Here is a 26,962-nt window from a genome sequence, read left to right as displayed (position 1 = left end):
GTGTAATTATCTTAATATCGTTTAAAAATCTGTGTCATAAATTACATGCATTTTAAACTGTGAAATTTTATTAGATTTTGATTTTCATAGAGCTTTTTTACCAAATATTGTTAAAAAATAAAATTTAATAGTGGTCATGTAAATCCATAATGACAGGTTATCAAACTACCTAATTTAATTATTTATAACTAACTGCTTATCCTTAAAAATTATCTCCACATATTAAAGCGAGTTATTGCCTTTCATTAATACTCACTGTGGTCACAAGATAAAATATAAAAATGTAAAAATTCAAGTAAAACATATTCTAATGCATCCACTGAGACTTAAAATATTACAAAACAACATATCACCTCTGGTGCTTTAATGGCTTATTGGAACCTTAAAGTATATTAACTGGGTTACTACCCCTGGAACTCTACACGAAGCTACGACACTAACTGCATCAAACAGATCCTGACTAACTTTCAACACTTGCCAACCTTGCCTACATCAGGCTTTTCATGTTTGTTATAATCAGCAGGTCTCTCTCTAGACAAGCAGCAGCGGTGACAACATTCAGTCTTTTGTTATGAATCATGTTGATTATGATTTTACTTCTTATTTTAACCTATGCAGTTTGACATAAAAATCTACCTCCTTATTTACTAATCCTCTAGACTGACCAGCTATGTGACAAAATAAGACATAAAACAATCAGCATAATGCTAATTGTTAGTAAAACGTAAATGTCACTTATCTTCTTTCAAATATGACCAACTATCATAAGTGTAAAATATTTAATGCTACTTGATAAATTGCATAAAGTTTATTTTATTCTCAAAATTATTCACAATTATGTTAATTAATTCATGTTTAGCAATAATGCTTACTACTTAGGGATCTATGGTATTACAAAAGTGAAATTCAAGCATAGATAATATCTTCAATTGAATTTATTCAGTTTTCATTTGCTTATAGGTCCTTAATTTTTTTTTATAATAAAATAACAAATCCTTAATTAAATCCAAAAATTCTAAAATGAAAAGGAAGCGTGTTGAAAAAAGAAAATGAGTACGTAAAGGAAATTATTCTTCAAAGATATGTGCAGTTATTATTATGTAAATTACCCAATTGTTTATGATTTCAACCTTTACTATAATTTCCCATTTCTATTTCCTCATATGATAGAGTTATTAAGCCAGATTAAATTAAAATTAAATTGTACAATCTTTGACCAATAGTCCACATTATTAGTTTGAATTTGACTGTTCTTGTTTAATTACATCACCGTTAGCTGTAATTGATTTTGTTAACATCAGAACATGCCTTTATGTTTTTCTAAGTTCTTTTTAAATAAGAGGCTTATTTAAACCTTTGTCTGATATTGTAGTTAATTTCAGACATAGCGATAATATGCTTCACGTCTGTCGAGGGTTTTGGACTATTTAACTTTTACCTGATCAATTAAACCCTCATAGGTACATTATGGAGAGGTTGACAAGTTAGGAGCTAAAGCACGTAGAAACTAGCATTGGTTTCCATAGTGAGACCAATCTCTAATTGTTAGAAAAGTTGCTTAAAAGAAAAGAAAATCGATATAAACGTTACAAAACATAAATGTTTTGTAGCTTTTAATGTGTAATTATCTTAATATCGTTTAAAAATCTGTGTCATAAATTACATGCATTTTAAACTGTGAAATTTTATTAGATTTTGATTTTCATAGAGCTTTTTTACCAAATATTGTTAAAAAATAAAATTTAATAGTGGTCATGTAAATCCATAATGACAGGTTATCAAACTACCTAATTTAATTATTTATAACTAACTGCTTATCCTTAAAAATTATCTCCACATATTAAAGCGAGTTATTGCCTTTCATTAATACTCACTGTGGTCACAAGATAAAATATAAAAATGTAAAAATTCAAGTAAAACATATTCTAATGCATCCACTGAGACTTAAAATATTACAAAACAACATATCACCTCTGGTGCTTTAATGGCTTATTGGAACCTTAAAGTATATTAACTGGGTTACTACCCCTGGAACTCTACACGAAGCTACGACACTAACTGCATCAAACAGATCCTGACTAACTTTCAACACTTGCCAACCTTGCCTACATCAGGCTTTTCATGTTTGTTATAATCAGCAGGTCTCTCTCTAGACAAGCAGCAGCGGTGACAACATTCAGTCTTTTGTTATGAATCATGTTGATTATGATTTTACTTCTTATTTTAACCTATGCAGTTTGACATAAAAATCTACCTCCTTATTTACTAATCCTCTAGACTGACCAGCTATGTGACAAAATAAGACATAAAACAATCAGCATAATGCTAATTGTTAGTAAAACGTAAATGTCACTTATCTTCTTTCAAATATGACCAACTATCATAAGTGTAAAATATTTAATGCTACTTGATAAATTGCATAAAGTTTATTTTATTCTCAAAATTATTCACAATTATGTTAATTAATTCATGTTTAGCAATAATGCTTACTACTTAGGGATCTATGGTATTACAAAAGTGAAATTCAAGCATAGATAATATCTTCAATTGAATTTATTCAGTTTTCATTTGCTTATAGGTCCTTAATTTTTTTTTATAATAAAATAACAAATCCTTAATTAAATCCAAAAATTCTAAAATGAAAAGGAAGCGTGTTGAAAAAAGAAAATGAGTACGTAAAGGAAATTATTCTTCAAAGATATGTGCAGTTATTATTATGTAAATTACCCAATTGTTTATGATTTCAACCTTTACTATAATTTCCCATTTCTATTTCCTCATATGATAGAGTTATTAAGCCAGATTAAATTAAAATTAAATTGTACAATCTTTGACCAATAGTCCACATTATTAGTTTGAATTTGACTGTTCTTGTTTAATTACATCACCGTTAGCTGTAATTGATTTTGTTAACATCAGAACATGCCTTTATGTTTTTCTAAGTTCTTTTTAAATAAGAGGCTTATTTAAACCTTTGTCTGATATTGTAGTTAATTTCAGACATAGCGATAATATGCTTCACGTCTGTCGAGGGTTTTGGACTATTTAACTTTTACCTGATCAATTAAACCCTCATAGGTACATTATGGAGAGGTTGACAAGTTAGGAGCTAAAGCACGTAGAAACTAGCATTGGTTTCCATAGTGAGGCCAATCTCTAATTGTTAGAAAAGTTGCTTAAAAGAAAAGAAAATCGATATAAACGTTACAAAACATAAATGTTTTGTAGCTTTTAATGTGTAATTATCTTAATATCGTTTAAAAATCTGTGTCATAAATTACATGCATTTTAAACTGTGAAATTTTATTAGATTTTGATTTTCATAGAGCTTTTTTACCAAATATTGTTAAAAAATAAAATTTAATAGTGGTCATGTAAATCCATAATGACAGGTTATCAAACTACCTAATTTAATTATTTATAACTAACTGCTTATCCTTAAAAATTATCTCCACATATTAAAGCGAGTTATTGCCTTTCATTAATACTCACTGTGGTCACAAGATAAAATATAAAAATGTAAAAATTCAAGTAAAACATATTCTAATGCATCCACTGAGACTTAAAATATTACAAAACAACATATCACCTCTGGTGCTTTAATGGCTTATTGGAACCTTAAAGTATATTAACTGGGTTACTACCCCTGGAACTCTACACGAAGCTACGACACTAACTGCATCAAACAGATCCTGACTAACTTTCAACACTTGCCAACCTTGCCTACATCAGGCTTTTCATGTTTGTTATAATCAGCAGGTCTCTCTCTAGACAAGCAGCAGCGGTGACAACATTCAGTCTTTTGTTATGAATCATGTTGATTATGATTTTACTTCTTATTTTAACCTATGCAGTTTGACATAAAAATCTACCTCCTTATTTACTAATCCTCTAGACTGACCAGCTATGTGACAAAATAAGACATAAAAAAATCAGCATAATGCTAATTGTTAGTAAAACGTAAATGTCACTTATCTTCTTTCAAATATGACCAACTATCATAAGTGTAAAATATTTAATGCTACTTGATAAATTGCATAAAGTTTATTTTATTCTCAAAATTATTCACAATTATGTTAATTAATCCATGTTTAGCAATAATGCTTACTACTTAGGGATCTATGGTATTACAAAAGTGAAATTCAAGCATAGATAATATCTTCAATTGAATTTATTCAGTTTTCATTTGCTTATAGGTCCTTAATTTTTTTTTATAATAAAATAACAAATCCTTAATTAAATCCAAAAATTCTAAAATGAAAAGGAAACGTGTTGAAAAAAGAAAATGAGTACGTAAAGGAAATTATTCTTCAAAGATATGTGCAGTTATTATTATGTAAATTACCCAATTGTTTATGATTTCAACCTTTACTATAATTTCCCATTTCTATTTCCTCATATGATAGAGTTATTAAGCCAGATTAAATTAAAATTAAATTGTACAATCTTTGACCACTAGTCCACATTATTAGTTTGAATTTGACTGTTCTTGTTTAATTACATCACCGTTAGCTGTAATTGATTTTGTTAACATCAGAACATGCCTTTATGTTTTTTCTAAGTTCTTTTTAAATAAGAGGCTTACTTAAACCTTTGTCTGATATTGTAGTTAATTTCAGACATAGCGATAATATGCTTCACGTCTGTCGAGGGTTTTGGACTATTTAACTTTTACCTGATCAATTAAACCCTCATAGGTACATTATGGAGAGGTTGACAAGTTAGGAGATAAAGCACGTAGAAACTAGCATTGGTTTGCATAGTGAGACCAATCTCTAATTGTTAGAAAAGTTGCTTAAAAGAAAAGAAAATCGATATAAACGTTACAAAACATAAATGTTTTGTAGCTTTTAATGTGTAATTATCTTAATATCGTTTAAAAATCTGTGTCATAAATTACATGCATTTTAAACTGTGAAATTTTATTAGATTTTGATTTTAATAGAGCTTTTTTACCAAATATTGTTAAAAAATAAAATTTAATAGTGGTCATGTAAATCCATAATGACAGGTTATCAAACTACCTAATTTAATTATTTATAACTAACTGCTTATCCTTAAAAATTATCTCCACATATTAAAGCGAGTTATTGCCTTTCATTAATACTCACTGTGGTCACAAGATAAAATATAAAAATGTAAAAATTCAAGTAAAACATATTCTAATGCATCCACTGAGACTTAAAATATTACAAAACAACATATCACCTCTGGTGCTTTAATGGCTTATTGGAACCTTAAAGTATATTAACTGGGTTACTACCCCTGGAACTCTACACGAAGCTACGACACTAACTGCATCAAACAGATCCTGACTAACTTTCAACACTTGCCAACCTTGCCTACATCAGGCTTTTCATGTTTGTTATAATCAGCAGGTCTCTCTCTAGACAAGCAGCAGCGGTGACAACATTCAGTCTTTTGTTATGAATCATGTTGATTATGATTTTACTTCTTATTTTAACCTATGCAGTTTGACATAAAAATCTACCTCCTTATTTACTAATCCTCTAGACTGACCAGGTATGTGACAAAATAAGACATAAAAAAATCAGCATAATGCTAATTGTTAGTAAAACGTAAATGTCACTTATCTTCTTTCAAATATGACCAACTATCATAAGTGTAAAATATTTAATGCTACTTGATAAATTGCATAAAGTTTATTTTATTCTCAAAATTATTCACAATTATGTTAATTAATTCATGTTTAGCAATAATGCTTACTACTTAGGGATCTATGGTATTACAAAAGTGAAATTCAAGCATAGATAATATCTTCAATTGAATTTATTCAGTTTTCATTTGCTTATAGGTCCTTAATTTTTTTTTATAATAAAATAACAAATCCTTAATTAAATCCAAAAATTCTAAAATGAAAAGGAAACGTGTTGAAAAAAGAAAATGAGTACGTAAAGGAAATTATTCTCTAAAGATATGTGCAGTTATTATTATGTAAATTACCCAATTGTTTATGATTTCAACCTTTACTATAATTTCCCATTTCTATTTCCTCATATGATAGAGTTATTAAGCCAGATTAAATTAAAATTAAATTGTACAATCTTTGACCACTAGTCCACATTATTAGTTTGAATTTGACTGTTCTTGTTTAATTACATCACCGTTAGCTGTAATTGATTTTGTTAACATCAGAACATGCCTTTATGTTTTTTCTAAGTTCTTTTTAAATAAGAGGCTTACTTAAACCTTTGTCTGATATTGTAGTTAATTTCAGACATAGCGATAATATGCTTCACGTCTGTCGAGGGTTTTGGACTATTTAACTTTTACCTGATCAATTAAACCCTCATAGGTACATTATGGAGAGGTTGACAAGTTAGGAGCTAAAGCACGTAGAAACTAGCATTGGTTTGCATAGTGAGACCAATCTCTAATTGTTAGAAAAGTTGCTTAAAAGAAAAGAAAATCGATATAAACGTTACAAAACATAAATGTTTTGTAGCTTTTAATGTGTAATTATCTTAATATCGTTTAAAAATCTGTGTCATAAATTACATGCATTTTAAACTGTGAAATTTTATTAGATTTTGATTTTCATAGAGCTTTTTTACCAAATATTGTTAAAAAATAAAATTTAATAGTGGTCATGTAAATCCATAATGACAGGTTATCAAACTACCTAATTTAATTATTTATAACTAACTGCTTATCCTTAAAAATTATCTCCACATATTAAAGCGAGTTATTGCCTTTCATTAATACTCACTGTGGTCACAAGATAAAATATAAAAATGTAAAAATTCAAGTAAAACATATTCTAATGCATCCACTGAGACTTAAAATATTACAAAACAACATATCACCTCTGGTGCTTTAATGGCTTATTGGAACCTTAAAGTATATTAACTGGGTTACTACCCCTGGAACTCTACACGAAGCTACGACACTAACTGCATCAAACAGATCCTGACTAACTTTCAACACTTGCCAACCTTGCCTACATCAGGCTTTTCATGTTTGTTATAATCAGCAGGTCTCTCTCTAGACAAGCAGCAGCGGTGACAACATTCAGTCTTTTGTTATGAATCATGTTGATTATGATTTTACTTCTTATTTTAACCTATGCAGTTTGACATAAAAATCTACCTCCTTATTTACTAATCCTCTAGACTGACCAGGTATGTGACAAAATAAGACATAAAAAAATCAGCATAATGCTAATTGTTAGTAAAACGTAAATGTCACTTATCTTCTTTCAAATATGACCAACTATCATAAGTGTAAAATATTTAATGCTACTTGATAAATTGCATAAAGTTTATTTTATTCTCAAAATTATTCACAATTATGTTAATTAATTCATGTTTAGCAATAATGCTTACTACTTAGGGATCTATGGTATTACAAAAGTGAAATTCAAGCATAGATAATATCTTCAATTGAATTTATTCAGTTTTCATTTGCTTATAGGTCCTTAATTTTTTTTTATAATAAAATAACAAATCCTTAATTAAATCCAAAAATTCTAAAATGAAAAGGAAACGTGTTGAAAAAAGAAAATGAGTACGTAAAGGAAATTATTCTTCAAAGATATGTGCAGTTATTATTATGTAAATTACCCAATTGTTTATGATTTCAACCTTTACTATAATTTCCCATTTCTATTTCCTCATATGATAGAGTTATTAAGCCAGATTAAATTAAAATTAAATTGTACAATCTTTGACCACTAGTCCACATTATTAGTTTGAATTTGACTGTTCTTGTTTAATTACATCACCGTTAGCTGTAATTGATTTTGTTAACATCAGAACATGCCTTTATGTTTTTTCTAAGTTCTTTTTAAATAAGAGGCTTACTTAAACCTTTGTCTGATATTGTAGTTAATTTCAGACATAGCGATAATATGCTTCACGTCTGTCGAGGGTTTTGGACTATTTAACTTTTACCTGATCAATTAAACCCTCATAGGTACATTATGGAGAGGTTGACAAGTTAGGAGATAAAGCACGTAGAAACTAGCATTGGTTTGCATAGTGAGACCAATCTCTAATTGTTAGAAAAGTTGCTTAAAAGAAAAGAAAATCGATATAAACGTTACAAAACATAAATGTTTTGTAGCTTTTAATGTGTAATTATCTTAATATCGTTTAAAAATCTGTGTCATAAATTACATGCATTTTAAACTGTGAAATTTTATTAGATTTTGATTTTAATAGAGCTTTTTTACCAAATATTGTTAAAAAATAAAATTTAATAGTGGTCATGTAAATCCATAATGACAGGTTATCAAACTACCTAATTTAATTATTTATAACTAACTGCTTATCCTTAAAAATTATCTCCACATATTAAAGCGAGTTATTGCCTTTCATTAATACTCACTGTGGTCACAAGATAAAATATAAAAATGTAAAAATTCAAGTAAAACATATTCTAATGCATCCACTGAGACTTAAAATATTACAAAACAACATATCACCTCTGGTGCTTTAATGGCTTATTGGAACCTTAAAGTATATTAACTGGGTTACTACCCCTGGAACTCTACACGAAGCTACGACACTAACTGCATCAAACAGATCCTGACTAACTTTCAACACTTGCCAACCTTGCCTACATCAGGCTTTTCATGTTTGTTATAATCAGCAGGTCTCTCTCTAGACAAGCAGCAGCGGTGACAACATTCAGTCTTTTGTTATGAATCATGTTGATTATGATTTTACTTCTTATTTTAACCTATGCAGTTTGACATAAAAATCTACCTCCTTATTTACTAATCCTCTAGACTGACCAGGTATGTGACAAAATAAGACATAAAAAAATCAGCATAATGCTAATTGTTAGTAAAACGTAAATGTCACTTATCTTCTTTCAAATATGACCAACTATCATAAGTGTAAAATATTTAATGCTACTTGATAAATTGCATAAAGTTTATTTTATTCTCAAAATTATTCACAATTATGTTAATTAATTCATGTTTAGCAATAATGCTTACTACTTAGGGATCTATGGTATTACAAAAGTGAAATTCAAGCATAGATAATATCTTCAATTGAATTTATTCAGTTTTCATTTGCTTATAGGTCCTTAATTTTTTTTTATAATAAAATAACAAATCCTTAATTAAATCCAAAAATTCTAAAATGAAAAGGAAACGTGTTGAAAAAAGAAAATGAGTACGTAAAGGAAATTATTCTTCAAAGATATGTGCAGTTATTATTATGTAAATTACCCAATTGTTTATGATTTCAACCTTTACTATAATTTCCCATTTCTATTTCCTCATATGATAGAGTTATTAAGCCAGATTAAATTAAAATTAAATTGTACAATCTTTGACCACTAGTCCACATTATTAGTTTGAATTTGACTGTTCTTGTTTAATTACATCACCGTTAGCTGTAATTGATTTTGTTAACATCAGAACATGCCTTTATGTTTTTTCTAAGTTCTTTTTAAATAAGAGGCTTACTTAAACCTTTGTCTGATATTGTAGTTAATTTCAGACATAGCGATAATATGCTTCACGTCTGTCGAGGGTTTTGGACTATTTAACTTTTACCTGATCAATTAAACCCTCATAGGTACATTATGGAGAGGTTGACAAGTTAGGAGATAAAGCACGTAGAAACTAGCATTGGTTTGCATAGTGAGACCAATCTCTAATTGTTAGAAAAGTTGCTTAAAAGAAAAGAAAATCGATATAAACGTTACAAAACATAAATGTTTTGTAGCTTTTAATGTGTAATTATCTTAATATCGTTTAAAAATCTGTGTCATAAATTACATGCATTTTAAACTGTGAAATTTTATTAGATTTTGATTTTAATAGAGCTTTTTTACCAAATATTGTTAAAAAATAAAATTTAATAGTGGTCATGTAAATCCATAATGACAGGTTATCAAACTACCTAATTTAATTATTTATAACTAACTGCTTATCCTTAAAAATTATCTCCACATATTAAAGCGAGTTATTGCCTTTCATTAATACTCACTGTGGTCACAAGATAAAATATAAAAATGTAAAAATTCAAGTAAAACATATTCTAATGCATCCACTGAGACTTAAAATATTACAAAACAACATATCACCTCTGGTGCTTTAATGGCTTATTGGAACCTTAAAGTATATTAACTGGGTTACTACCCCTGGAACTCTACACGAAGCTACGACACTAACTGCATCAAACAGATCCTGACTAACTTTCAACACTTGCCAACCTTGCCTACATCAGGCTTTTCATGTTTGTTATAATCAGCAGGTCTCTCTCTAGACAAGCAGCAGCGGTGACAACATTCAGTCTTTTGTTATGAATCATGTTGATTATGATTTTACTTCTTATTTTAACCTATGCAGTTTGACATAAAAATCTACCTCCTTATTTACTAATCCTCTAGACTGACCAGGTATGTGACAAAATAAGACATAAAAAAATCAGCATAATGCTAATTGTTAGTAAAACGTAAATGTCACTTATCTTCTTTCAAATATGACCAACTATCATAAGTGTAAAATATTTAATGCTACTTGATAAATTGCATAAAGTTTATTTTATTCTCAAAATTATTCACAATTATGTTAATTAATTCATGTTTAGCAATAATGCTTACTACTTAGGGATCTATGGTATTACAAAAGTGAAATTCAAGCATAGATAATATCTTCAATTGAATTTATTCAGTTTTCATTTGCTTATAGGTCCTTAATTTTTTTTTATAATAAAATAACAAATCCTTAATTAAATCCAAAAATTCTAAAATGAAAAGGAAACGTGTTGAAAAAAGAAAATGAGTACGTAAAGGAAATTATTCTTCAAAGATATGTGCAGTTATTATTATGTAAATTACCCAATTGTTTATGATTTCAACCTTTACTATAATTTCCCATTTCTATTTCCTCATATGATAGAGTTATTAAGCCAGATTAAATTAAAATTAAATTGTACAATCTTTGACCACTAGTCCACATTATTAGTTTGAATTTGACTGTTCTTGTTTAATTACATCACCGTTAGCTGTAATTGATTTTGTTAACATCAGAACATGCCTTTATGTTTTTTCTAAGTTCTTTTTAAATAAGAGGCTTACTTAAACCTTTGTCTGATATTGTAGTTAATTTCAGACATAGCGATAATATGCTTCACGTCTGTCGAGGGTTTTGGACTATTTAACTTTTACCTGATCAATTAAACCCTCATAGGTACATTATGGAGAGGTTGACAAGTTAGGAGATAAAGCACGTAGAAACTAGCATTGGTTTGCATAGTGAGACCAATCTCTAATTGTTAGAAAAGTTGCTTAAAAGAAAAGAAAATCGATATAAACGTTACAAAACATAAATGTTTTGTAGCTTTTAATGTGTAATTATCTTAATATCGTTTAAAAATCTGTGTCATAAATTACATGCATTTTAAACTGTGAAATTTTATTAGATTTTGATTTTAATAGAGCTTTTTTACCAAATATTGTTAAAAAATAAAATTTAATAGTGGTCATGTAAATCCATAATGACAGGTTATCAAACTACCTAATTTAATTATTTATAACTAACTGCTTATCCTTAAAAATTATCTCCACATATTAAAGCGAGTTATTGCCTTTCATTAATACTCACTGTGGTCACAAGATAAAATATAAAAATGTAAAAATTCAAGTAAAACATATTCTAATGCATCCACTGAGACTTAAAATATTACAAAACAACATATCACCTCTGGTGCTTTAATGGCTTATTGGAACCTTAAAGTATATTAACTGGGTTACTACCCCTGGAACTCTACACGAAGCTACGACACTAACTGCATCAAACAGATCCTGACTAACTTTCAACACTTGCCAACCTTGCCTACATCAGGCTTTTCATGTTTGTTATAATCAGCAGGTCTCTCTCTAGACAAGCAGCAGCGGTGACAACATTCAGTCTTTTGTTATGAATCATGTTGATTATGATTTTACTTCTTATTTTAACCTATGCAGTTTGACATAAAAATCTACCTCCTTATTTACTAATCCTCTAGACTGACCAGCTATGTGACAAAATAAGACATAAAACAATCAGCATAATGCTAATTGTTAGTAAAACGTAAATGTCACTTATCTTCTTTCAAATATGACCAACTATCATAAGTGTAAAATATTTAATGCTACTTGATAAATTGCATAAAGTTTATTTTATTCTCAAAATTATTCACAATTATGTTAATTAATTCATGTTTAGCAATAATGCTTACTACTTAGGGATCTATGGTATTACAAAAGTGAAATTCAAGCATAGATAATATCTTCAATTGAATTTATTCAGTTTTCATTTGCTTATAGGTCCTTAATTTTTTTTTATAATAAAATAACAAATCCTTAATTAAATCCAAAAATTCTAAAATGAAAAGGAAACGTGTTGAAAAAAGAAAATGAGTACGTAAAGGAAATTATTCTTCAAAGATATGTGCAGTTATTATTATGTAAATTACCCAATTGTTTATGATTTCAACCTTTACTATAATTTCCCATTTCTATTTCCTCATATGATAGAGTTATTAAGCCAGATTAAATTAAAATTAAATTGTACAATCTTTGACCACTAGTCCACATTATTAGTTTGAATTTGACTGTTCTTGTTTAATTACATCACCGTTAGCTGTAATTGATTTTGTTAACATCAGAACATGCCTTTATGTTTTTCTAAGTTCTTTTTAAATAAGAGGCTTATTTAAACCTTTGTCTGATATTGTAGTTAATTTCAGACATAGCGATAATATGCTTCACGTCTGTCGAGGGTTTTGGACTATTTAACTTTTACCTGATCAATTAAACCCTCATAGGTACATTATGGAGAGGTTGACAAGTTAGGAGATAAAGCACGTAGAAACTAGCATTGGTTTGCATAGTGAGACCAATCTCTAATTGTTAGAAAAGTTGCTTAAAAGAAAAGAAAATCGATATAAACGTTACAAAACATAAATGTTTTGTAGCTTTTAATGTGTAATTATCTTAATATCGTTTAAAAATCTGTGTCATAAATTACATGCATTTTAAACTGTGAAATTTTATTAGATTTTGATTTTCATAGAGCTTTTTTACCAAATATTGTTAAAAAATAAAATTTAATAGTGGTCATGTAAATCCATAATGACAGGTTATCAAACTACCTAATTTAATTATTTATAACTAACTGCTTATCCTTAAAAATTATGTCCACATATTAAAGCGAGTTATTGCCTTTCATTAATACTCACTGTGGTCACAAGATAAAATATAAAAATGTAAAAATTCAAGTAAAACATATTCTAATGCATCCACTGAGACTTAAAATATTACAAAACAACATATCACCTCTGGTGCTTTAATGGCTTATTGGAACCTTAAAGTATATTAACTGGGTTACTACCCCTGGAACTCTACACGAAGCTACGACACTAACTGCATCAAACAGATCCTGACTAACTTTCAACACTTGCCAACCTTGCCTACATCAGGCTTTTCATGTTTGTTATAATCAGCAGGTCTCTCTCTAGACAAGCAGCAGCGGTGACAACATTCAGTCTTTTGTTATGAATCATGTTGATTATGATTTTACTTCTTATTTTAACCTATGCAGTTTGACATAAAAATCTACCTCCTTATTTACTAATCCTCTAGACTGACCAGCTATGTGACAAAATAAGACATAAAAAAATCAGCATAATGCTAATTGTTAGTAAAACGTAAATGTCACTTATCTTCTTTCAAATATGACCAACTATCATAAGTGTAAAATATTTAATGCTACTTGATAAATTGCATAAAGTTTATTTTATTCTCAAAATTATTCACAATTATGTTAATTAATTCATGTTTAGCAATAATGCTTACTACTTAGGGATCTATGGTATTACAAAAGTGAAATTCAAGCATAGATAATATCTTCAATTGAATTTATTCAGTTTTCATTTGCTTATAGGTCCTTAATTTTTTTTTATAATAAAATAACAAATCCTTAATTAAATCCAAAAATTCTAAAATGAAAAGGAAACGTGTTGAAAAAAGAAAATGAGTACGTAAAGGAAATTATTCTTCAAAGATATGTGCAGTTATTATTATGTAAATTACCCAATTGTTTATGATTTCAACCTTTACTATAATTTCCCATTTCTATTTCCTCATATGATAGAGTTATTAAGCCAGATTAAATTAAAATTAAATTGTACAATCTTTGACCACTAGTCCACATTATTAGTTTGAATTTGACTGTTCTTGTTTAATTACATCACCGTTAGCTGTAATTGATTTTGTTAACATCAGAACATGCCTTTATGTTTTTTCTAAGTTCTTTTTAAATAAGAGGCTTACTTAAACCTTTGTCTGATATTGTAGTTAATTTCAGACATAGCGATAATATGCTTCACGTCTGTCGAGGGTTTTGGACTATTTAACTTTTACCTGATCAATTAAACCCTCATAGGTACATTATGGAGAGGTTGACAAGTTAGGAGATAAAGCACGTAGAAACTAGCATTGGTTTGCATAGTGAGACCAATCTCTAATTGTTAGAAAAGTTGCTTAAAAGAAAAGAAAATCGATATAAACGTTACAAAACATAAATGTTTTGTAGCTTTTAATGTGTAATTATCTTAATATCGTTTAAAAATCTGTGTCATAAATTACATGCATTTTAAACTGTGAAATTTTATTAGATTTTGATTTTAATAGAGCTTTTTTACCAAATATTGTTAAAAAATAAAATTTAATAGTGGTCATGTAAATCCATAATGACAGGTTATCAAACTACCTAATTTAATTATTTATAACTAACTGCTTAACCTTAAAAATTATCTCCACATATTAAAGCGAGTTATTGCCTTTCATTAATACTCACTGTGGTCACAAGATAAAATATAAAAATGTAAAAATTCAAGTAAAACATATTCTAATGCATCCACTGAGACTTAAAATATTACAAAACAACATATCACCTCTGGTGCTTTAATGGCTTATTGGAACCTTAAAGTATATTAACTGGGTTACTACCCCTGGAACTCTACACGAAGCTACGACACTAACTGCATCAAACAGATCCTGACTAACTTTCAACACTTGCCAACCTTGCCTACATCAGGCTTTTCATGTTTGTTATAATCAGCAGGTCTCTCTCTAGACAAGCAGCAGCGGTGACAACATTCAGTCTTTTGTTATGAATCATGTTGATTATGATTTTACTTCTTATTTTAACCTATGCAGTTTGACATAAAAATCTACCTCCTTATTTACTAATCCTCTAGACTGACCAGCTATGTGACAAAATAAGACATAAAACAATCAGCATAATGCTAATTGTTAGTAAAACGTAAATGTCACTTATCTTCTTTCAAATATGACCAACTATCATAAGTGTAAAATATTTAATGCTACTTGATAAATTGCATAAAGTTTATTTTATTCTCAAAATTATTCACAATTATGTTAATTAATTCATGTTTAGCAATAATGCTTACTACTTAGGGATCTATGGTATTACAAAAGTGAAATTCAAGCATAGATAATATCTTCAATTGAATTTATTCAGTTTTCATTTGCTTATAGGTCCTTATTTTTTTTTATAATAAAATAACAAATCCTTAATTAAATCCAAAAATTCTAAAATGAAAAGGAAACGTGTTGAAAAAAGAAAATGAGTACGTAAAGGAAATTATTCTTCAAAGATATGTGCAGTTATTATTATGTAAATTACCCAATTGTTTATGATTTCAACCTTTGCTATAATTTCCCATTTCTATTTCCTCATATGATAGAGTTATTAAGCCAGATTAAATTAAAATTAAATTGTACAATCTTTGACCACTAGTCCACATTATTACTTTGAATTTGACTGTTCTTGTTTAATTACATCACCGTTAGCTGTAATTGATTTTGTTAACATCAGAACATGCCTTTATGTTTTTCTAAGTTCTTTTTAAATAAGAGGCTTATTTAAACCTTTGTCTGATATTGTAGTTAATTTCAGACATAGCGATAATATGCTTCACGTCTGTCGAGGGTTTTGGACTATTTAACTTTTACCTGATCAATTAAACCCTCATAGGTACATTATGGAGAGGTTGACAAGTTAGGAGATAAAGCACGTAGAAACTAGCATTGGTTTGCATAGTGAGACCAATCTCTAATTGTTAGAAAAGTTGCTTAAAAGGAAAGAAAATCGATATAAACGTTACAAAACATAAATGTTTTGTAGCTTTTAATGTGTAATTATCTTAATATCGTTTAAAAATCTGTGTCATAAATTACATGCATTTTAAACTGTGAAATTTTATTAGATTTTGATTTTAATAGAGCTTTTTTACCAAATATTGTTAAAAAATAAAATTTAATAGTTGTCATGTAAATCCATAATGACAGGTTATCAAACTACCTAATTTAATTATTTATAACTAACTGCTTATCCTTAAAAATTATCTCCACATATTAAAGCGAGTTATTGCCTTTCATTAATACTCACTGTGGTCACAAGATAAAATATAAAAATGTAAAAATTCAAGTAAAACATATTCTAATGCATCCACTGAGACTTAAAATATTACAAAACAACATATCACCTCTGGTGCTTTAATGGCTTATTGGAACCTTAAAGTATATTAACTGGGTTACTACCCCTGGAACTCTACACGAAGCTACGACACTAACTGCATCAAACAGATCCTGACTAACTTTCAACACTTGCCAACCTTGCCTACATCAGGCTTTTCATGTTTGTTATAATCAGCAGGTCTCTCTCTAGACAAGCAGCAGCGGTGACAACATTCAGTCTTTTGTTATGAATCATGTTGATTATGATTTTACTTCTTATTTTAACCTATGCAGTTTGACATAAAAATCTACGTCCTTATTTACTAATCCTCTAGACTGACCAGCTATGTGACAAAATAAGACATAAAAAAATCAGCATAATGCTAATTGTTAGTAAAACGTAAATGTCACTTATCTTCTTTCAAATATGACCAACTATCATAAGTGTAAAATATTTAATGCTACTTGATAAATTGCATAAAGTTTATTTTATTCTCAAAATTATTCACAATTATGTTAATTAATTCATGTTTAGCAATAATGCTTACTACTTAGGGATCTATGGTATTACAAAAGTGAAATTCAAGCATAGATAATATCTTCAATTGAATTTATTCAGTTTTCATTTGCTTATAGGTCCTTAATTTTTTTTTATAATAAAATAACAAATCCTTAATTAAATCCAAAAATTCTAAAATGAAAAGGAAACGTGTTGAAAAAAGAAAATGAGTACGTAAAGGAAATTATTCTTCAAAGATATGTGCAGTTATTATTATGTAAATTACCCAATTGTTTATGATTTCAACCTTTACTATAATTTCCCATTTCTATTTCCTCATATGATAGAGTTATTAAGCCAGATTAAATTAAAATTAAATTGTACAATCTTTGACCACTAGTCCACATTATTAGTTTGAATTTGACTGTTCTTGTTTAATTACATCACCGTTAGCTGTAATTGATTTTGTTAACATCAGAACATGCCTTTATGTTTTTTCTAAGTTCTTTTTAAATAAGAGGCTTACTTAAACCTTTGTCTGATATTGTAGTTAATTTCAGACATAGCGATAATATGCTTCACGTCTGTCGAGGGTTTTGGACTATTTAACTTTTACCTGATCAATTAAACCCTCATAGGTACATTATGGAGAGGTTGACAAGTTAGGAGATAAAGCACGTAGAAACTAGCATTGGTTTGCATAGTGAGACCAATCTCTAATTGTTAGAAAAGTTGCTTAAAAGAAAAGAAAATCGATATAAACGTTACAAAACATAAATGTTTTGTAGCTTTTAATGTGTAATTATCTTAATATCGTTTAAAAATCTGTGTCATAAACTACATGCATTTTAAACTGTGAAATTTTATTAGATTTTGATTTTCATAGAGCTTTTTTACCAAATATTGTTAAAAAATAAAATTTAATAGTGGTCATGTAAATCCATAATGACAGGTTATCAAACTACCTAATTTAATTATTTATAACTAACTGCTTATCCTTAAAAATTATCTCCACATATTAAAGCGAGTTATTGCCTTTCATTAATACTCACTGTGGTCACAAGATAAAATATAAAAATGTAAAAATTCAAGTAAAACATATTCTAATGCATCCACTGAGACTTAAAATATTACAAAACAACATATCACCTCTGGTGCTTTAATGGCTTATTGGAACCTTAAAGTATATTAACTGGGTTACTACCCCTGGAACTCTACACGAAGCTACGACACTAACTGCATCAAACAGATCCTGACTAACTTTCAACACTTGCCAACCTTGCCTACATCAGGCTTTTCATGTTTGTTATAATCAGCAGGTCTCTCTCTAGACAAGCAGCAGCGGTGACAACATTCAGTCTTTTGTTATGAATCATGTTGATTATGATTTTACTTCTTATTTTAACCTATGCAGTTTGACATAAAAATCTACCTCCTTATTTACTAATCCTCTAGACTGACCAGCTATGTGACAAAATAAGACATAAAAAAATCAGCATAATGCTAATTGTTAGTAAAACGTAAATGTCACTTATCTTCTTTCAAATATGACCAACTATCATAAGTGTAAAATATTTAATGCTACTTGATAAATTGCATAAAGTTTATTTTATTCTCAAAATTATTCACAATTATGTTAATTAATTCATGTTTAGCAATAATGCTTACTACTTAGGGATCTATGGTATTACAAAAGTGAAATTCAAGCATAGATAATATCTTCAATTGAATTTATTCAGTTTTCATTTGCTTATAGGTCCTTAATTTTTTTTTATAATAAAATAACAAATCCTTAATTAAATCCAAAAATTCTAAAATGAAAAGGAAACGTGTTGAAAAAAGAAAATGAGTACGTAAAGGAAATTATTTTTCAAAGATATGTGCAGTTATTATTGTGTAAATTACCCAATTGTTTATGATTTCAACCTTTACTATAATTTCCCATTTCTATTTCTTCATATGATAGAGTTATTAAGCCAGATTAAATTAAAATTAAATTGTACAATCTTTGACCACTAGTCCACATTATTAGTTTGAATTTGACTGTTCTTGTTTAATTACATCACCGTTAGCTGTAATTGATTTTGTTAACATCAGAACATGCCTTTATGTTTTTTCTAAGTTCTTTTTAAATAAGAGGCTTACTTAAACCTGTGTCTGATATTGTAGTTAATTTCAGACATAGCGATAATATGCTTCACGTCTGTCGAGGGTTTTGGACTATTTAACTTTTACCTGATCAATTACACCCTCATAGGTACATTATGGAGAGGTTGACAAGTTAGGAGATAAAGCACGTAGAAACTAGCATTGGTTTGCATAGTGAGACCAATCTCTAATTGTTAGAAAAGTTGCTTAAAAGAAAAGAAAATCGATATAAACGTTACAAAACATAAATGTTTTGTAGCTTTTAATGTGTAATTATCTTAATATCGTTTAAAAATCTGTGTCATAAATTACATGCATTTTAAACTGTGAAATTTTATTAGATTTGGATTTTCATAGAGCTTTTTTAACAAATATTGTTAAAAAATAAAATTTAATAGTGGTCATGTAAATCCATAATGACAGGTTATCAAACTACCTAATTTAATTATTTATAACTAACTGCTTATCCTTAAAAATTATCTCCACATATTAAAGCGAGTTATTGCCTTTCATTAATACTCACTGTGGTCAGAAGATAAAATATAAAAATGTAAAAATTCAAGTAAAACATATTCTAATGCATCCACTGAGACTTAAAATATTACAAAACATATCACCTCTGGTGCTTTAATGGCTTATTGGAACCTTAAAGTATATTAACTGGGTTACTACCCCTGGAACTCTACACGAAGCTACGACACTAACTGCATCAAACAGATCCTGACTAACTTTCAACACTTGCCAACCTTGCCTACATCAGGCTTTTCATGTTTGTTATAATCAGCAGGTCTCTGTCTAGACAAGCAGCAGCGGTGACAACATTCAGTCTTTTGTTATGAATCATGTTGATTATGATTTTACTTCTTATTTTAACCTATGCAGTTTGACATAAAAATCTACCTCCTTATTTACTAATCCTCTAGACTGACCAGCTATGTGACAAAATAAGACATAAAACAATCAGCATAATGCTAATTGTTAGTAAAACGTAAATGTCACTTATCTTCTTTCAAATATGACCAACTATCATAAGTGTAAAATATTTAATGCTACTTGATAAATTGCATAAAGTTTATTTTATTCTCAAAATTATTCACAATTATGTTAATTAATTCATGTTTAGCAATAATGCTTACTACTTAGGGATCTATGGTATTACAAAAGTGAAATTCAAGCATAGATAATATCTTCAATTGAATTTATTCAGTTTTCATTTGCTTATAGGTCCTTAATTTTTTTTTATAATAAAATAACAAATCCTTAATTAAATCCAAAAATTCTAAAATGAAAAGGAAACGTGTTGAAAAAAGAAAATGAGTACGTAAAGGAAATTATTCTTCAAAGATATGTGCAGTTATTATTATGTAAATTACCCAATTGTTTATGATTTCAACCTTTACTATAATTTCCCATTTCTATTTCCTCATATGATAGAGTTATTAAGCCAGATTAAATTAAAATTAAATTGTACAATCTTTGACCACTAGTCCACATTATTAGTTTGAATTTGACTGTTCTTGTTTAATTACATCACCGTTAGCTGTAATTGATTTTGTTAACATCAGAACATGCCTTTATGTTTTTCTAAGTTCTTTTTAAATAAGAGGCTTATTTAAACCTTTGTCTGATATTGTAGTTAATTTCAGACATAGCGATAATATGCTTCACGTCTGTCGAGGGTTTTGGACTATTTAACTTTTACCTGATCAATTAAACCCTCATAGGTACATTATGGAGAGGTTGACAAGTTAGGAGATAAAGCAAGTAGAAACTAGCATTGGTTTGCATAGTGAGACCAATCTCTAATTGTTAGAAAAGTTGCTTAAAAGAAAAGAAAATCGATATAAACGTTACAAAACATAAATGTTTTGTAGCTTTTAATGTGTAATTATCTTAATATCGTTTAAAAATCTGTGTCATAAATTACATGCATTTTAAACTGTGAAATTTTATTAGATTTTGATTTTCATAGAGCTTTTTTACCAAATATTGTTAAAAAATAAAATTTAATAGTGGTCATGTAAATCCATAATGACAGGTTATCAAACTACCTAATTTAATTATTTATAACTAACTGCTTATCCTTAAAAATTATCTCCACATATTAAAGCGAGTTATTGCCTTTCATTAATACTCACTGTGGTCACAAGATAAAATATAAAAATGTAAAAATTCAAGTAAAACATATTCTAATGCATCCACTGAGACTTAAAATATTACAAAACAACATATCACCTCTGGTGCTTTAATGGCTTATTGGAACCTTAAAGTATATTAACTGGGTTACTACCCCTGGAACTCTACACGAAGCTACGACACTAACTGCATCAAACAGATCCTGACTAACTTTCAACACTTGCCAACCTTGCCTACATCAGGCTTTTCATGTTTGTTATAATCAGCAGGTCTCTCTCTAGACAAGCAGCAGCGGTGACAACATTCAGTCTTTTGTTATGAATCATGTTGATTATGATTTTACTTCTTATTTTAACCTATGCAGTTTGACATAAAAATCTACCTCCTTATTTACTAATCCTCTAGACTGACCAGGTATGTGACAAAATAAGACATAAAAAAATCAGCATAATGCTAATTGTTAGTAAAACGTAAATGTCACTTATCTTCTTTCAAATATGACCAACTATCATAAGTGTAAAATATTTAATGCTACTTGATAAATTGCATAAAGTTTATTTTATTCTCAAAATTATTCACAATTATGTTAATTAATTCATGTTTAGCAATAATGCTTACTACTTAGGGATCTATGGTATTACAAAAGTGAAATTCAAGCATAGATAATATCTTCAATTGAATTTATTCAGTTTTCATTTGCTTATAGGTCCTTAATTTTTTTCATAATAAAATAACAAATCCTTAATTAAATCCAAAAATTCTAAAATGAAAAGGAAACGTGTTGAAAAAAGAAAATGAGTACGTAAAGGAAATTATTCTTCAAAGATATGTGCAGTTATTATTATGTAAATTACCCAATTGTTTATGATTTCAACCTTTACTATAATTTCCCATTTCTATTTCCTCATATGATAGAGTTATTAAGCCAGATTAAATTAAAATTAAATTGTACAATCTTTGACCACTAGTCCACATTATTAGTTTTAATTTGACTGTTCTTGTTTAATTACATCACCGTTAGCTGTAATTGATTTTGTTAACATCAGAACATGCCTTTATGTTTTTTCTAAGTTCTTTTTAAATAAGAGGCTTATTTAAACCTTTGTCTGATATTGTAGTTAATTTCAGACATAGCGATAATATGCTTCACGTCTGTCGAGGGTTTTGGACTATTTAACTTTTACCTGATCAATTAAACCCTCATAGGTACATTATGGAGAGGTTGACAAGTTAGGAGATAAAGCACGTAGAAACTAGCATTGGTTTGCATAGTGAGACCAATCTCTAATTGTTAGAAAAGTTGCTTAAAAGAAAAGAAAATCGATATAAACGTTACAAAACATAAATGTTTTGTAGCTTTTAATGTGTAATTATCTTAATATCGTTTAAAAATCTGTGTCATAAATTACATGCATTTTAAACTGTGAAATTTTATTAGATTTTGATTTTAATAGAGCTTTTTTAACAAATATTGTTAAAAAATAAAATTTAATAGTGGTCATGTAAATCCATAATGACAGGTTATCAAACTACCTAATTTAATTATTTATAACTAACTGCTTATCCTTAAAAATTATCTCAACATATTAAAGCGAGTTATTGCCTTTCATTAATACTCACTGTGGTCACAAGATAAAATATAAAAATGTAAAAATTCAAGTAAAACATATTCTAATGCATCCACTGAGACTTAAAATATTACAAAACAACATATCACCTCTGGTGCTTTAATGGCTTATTGGAACCTTAAAGTATATTAACTGGGTTACTACCCCTGGAACTCTACACGAAGCTACGACACTAACTGCATCAAACAGATCCTGACTAACTTTCAACACTTGCCAACCTTGCCTACATCAGGCTTTTCATGTTTGTTATAATCAGCAGGTCTCTCTCTAGACAAGCAGCAGCGGTGACAACATTCAGTCTTTTGTTATGAATCATGTTGATTATGATTTTACTTCTTATTTTAACCTATGCAGTTTGACATAAAAATCTACCTCCTTATTTACTAATCCTCTAGACTGACCAGCTATGTGACAAAATAAGACATAAAAAAATCAGCATAATGCTAATTGTTAGTAAAACGTAAATGTCACTTATCTTCTTTCAAATATGACCAACTATCATAAGTGTAAAATATTTAATGCTACTTGATAAATTGCATAAAGTTTATTTTATTCTCAAAATTATTCACAATTATGTTAATTAATTCATGTTTAGCAATAATGCTTACTACTTAGGGATCTATGGTATTACAAAAGTGAAATTCAAGCATAGATAATATCTTCAATTGAATTTATTCAGTTTTCATTTGCTTATAGGTCCTTAATTTTTTTTATAATAAAATAACAAATCCTTAATTAAATCCAAAAATTCTAAAATGAAAAGGAAACGTGTTGAAAAAAGAAAATGAGTACGTAAAGGAAATTATTCTTCAAAGATATGTGCAGTTATTATTATGTAAATTACCCAATTGTTTATGATTTCAACCTTTGCTATAATTTCCCATTTCTATTTCCTCATATGATAGAGTTATTAAGCCAGATTAAATTAAAATTAAATTGTACAATCTTTGACCACTAGTCCACATTATTACTTTGAATTTGACTGTTCTTGTTTAATTACATCACCGTTAGCTGTAATTGATTTTGTTAACATCAGAACATGCCTTTATGTTTTTTCTAAGTTCTTTTTAAATAAGAGGCTTATTTAAACCTTTGTCTGATATTGTAGTTAATTTCAGACATAGCGATAATATGCTTCACGTCTGTCGAGGGTTTTGGACTATTTAACTTTTACCTGATCAATTAAACCCTCATAGGTACATTATGGAGAGGTTGACAAGTTAGGAGATAAAGCACGTAGAAACTAGCATTGGTTTGCATAGTGAGACCAATCTCTAATTGTTAGAAAAGTTGCTTAAAAGAAAAGAAAATCGATATAAACGTTACAAAACATAAATGTTTTGTAGCTTTTAATGTGTAATTATCTTAATATCGTTTAAAAATCTGTGTCATAAATTACATGCATTTTAAACTGTGAAATTTTATTAGATTTTGATTTTAATAGAGCTTTTTTACCAAATATTGTTAAAAAATAAAATTTAATAGTGGTCATGTAAATCCATAATGACAGGTTATCAAACTACCTAATTTAATTATTTATAACTAACTGCTTATCCTTAAAAATTATCTCCACATATTAAAGCGAGTTATTGCCTTTCATTAATACTCACTGTGGTCACAAGATAAAATATAAAAATGTAAAAATTCAAGTAAAACATATTCTAATGCATCCACTGAGACTTAAAATATTACAAAACAACATATCACCTCTGGTGCTTTAATGGCTTATTGGAACCTTAAAGTATATTAACTGGGTTACTACCCCTGGAACTCTACACGAAGCTACGACACTAACTGCATCAAACAGATCCTGACTAACTTTCAACACTTGCCAACCTTGCCTACATCAGGCTTTTCATGTTTGTTATAATCAGCAGGTCTCTCTCTAGACAAGCAGCAGCGGTGACAACATTCAGTCTTTTGTTATGAATCATGTTGATTATGATTTTACTTCTTATTTTAACCTATGCAGTTTGACATAAAAATCTACCTCCTTATTTACTAATCCTCTAGACTGACCAGGTATGTGACAAAATAAGACATAAAAAAATCAGCATAATGCTAATTGTTAGTAAAACGTAAATGTCACTTATCTTCTTTCAAATATGACCAACTATCATAAGTGTAAAATATTTAATGCTACTTGATAAATTGCATAAAGTTTATTTTATTCTCAAAATTATTCACAATTATGTTAATTAATTCATGTTTAGCAATAATGCTTACTACTTAGGGATCTATGGTATTACAAAAGTGAAATTCAAGCATAGATAATATCTTCAATTGAATTTATTCAGTTTTCATTTGCTTATAGGTCCTTAATTTTTTTCATAATAAAATAACAAATCCTTAATTAAATCCAAAAATTCTAAAATGAAAAGGAAACGTGTTGAAAAAAGAAAATGAGTACGTAAAGGAAATTATTCTTCAAAGATATGTGCAGTTATTATTATGTAAATTACCCAATTGTTTATGATTTCAACCTTTACTATAATTTCCCATTTCTATTTCCTCATATGATAGAGTTATTAAGCCAGATTAAATTAAAATTAAATTGTACAATCTTTGACCACTAGTCCACATTATTAGTTTTAATTTGACTGTTCTTGTTTAATTACATCACCGTTAGCTGTAATTGATTTTGTTAACATCAGAACATGCCTTTATGTTTTTTCTAAGTTCTTTTTAAATAAGAGGCTTATTTAAACCTTTGTCTGATATTGTAGTTAATTTCAGACATAGCGATAATATGCTTCACGTCTGTCGAGGGTTTTGGACTATTTAACTTTTACCTGATCAATTAAACCCTCATAGGTACATTATGGAGAGGTTGACAAGTTAGGAGATAAAGCACGTAGAAACTAGCATTGGTTTGCATAGTGAGACCAATCTCTAATTGTTAGAAAAGTTGCTTAAAAGAAAAGAAAATCGATATAAACGTTACAAAACATAAATGTTTTGTAGCTTTTAATGTGTAATTATCTTAATATCGTTTAAAAATCTGTGTCATAAATTACATGCATTTTAAACTGTGAAATTTTATTAGATTTTGATTTTAATAGAGCTTTTTTACCAAATATTGTTAAAAAATAAAATTTAATAGTGGTCATGTAAATCCATAATGACAGGTTATCAAACTACCTAATTTAATTATTTATAACTAACTGCTTATCCTTAAAAATTATCTCCACATATTAAAGCGAGTTATTGCCTTTCATTAATACTCACTGTGGTCACAAGATAAAATATAAAAATGTAAAAATTCAAGTAAAACATATTCTAATGCATCCACTGAGACTTAAAATATTACAAAACAACATATCACCTCTGGTGCTTTAATGGCTTATTGGAACCTTAAAGTATATTAACTGGGTTACTACCCCTGGAACTCTACACGAAGCTACGACACTAACTGCATCAAACAGATCCTGACTAACTTTCAACACTTGCCAACCTTGCCTACATTAGGCTTTTCATGTTTGTTATAATCAGCAGGTCTCTCTCTAGACAAGCAGCAGCGGTGACAACATTCAGTCTTTTGTTATGAATCATGTTGATTATGATTTTACTTCTTATTTTAACCTATGCAGTTTGACATAAAAATCTACCTCCTTATTTACTAATCCTCTAGACTGACCAGGTATGTGACAAAATAAGACATAAAAAAATCAGCATAATGCTAATTGTTAGTAAAACGTAAATGTCACTTATCTTCTTTCAAATATGACCAACTATCATAAGTGTAAAATATTTAATGCTACTTGATAAATTGCATAAAGTTTATTTTATTCTCAAAATTATTCACAATTATGTTAATTAATTCATGTTTAGCAATAATGCTTACTACTTAGGGATCTATGGTATTACAAAAGTGAAATTCAAGCATAGATAATATCTTCAATTGAATTTATTCAGTTTTCATTTGCTTATAGGTCCTTAATTTTTTTCATAATAAAATAACAAATCCTTAATTAAATCCAAAAATTCTAAAATGAAAAGGAAACGTGTTGAAAAAAGAAAATGAGTACGTAAAGGAAATTAT

The sequence above is a fragment of the Stegodyphus dumicola genome, chromosome 2 (genome assembly GCF_044657685.1).
Source record: "Stegodyphus dumicola isolate Sdum_Otavi_A_Nest chromosome 2, ASM4465768v1".
Taxonomy (NCBI): Eukaryota; Metazoa; Arthropoda; class Arachnida; order Araneae; family Eresidae; genus Stegodyphus; species Stegodyphus dumicola.
The sequence above is the reverse complement of the archived record's forward strand: the minus strand, read 5'-3'. Positions refer to the sequence as shown.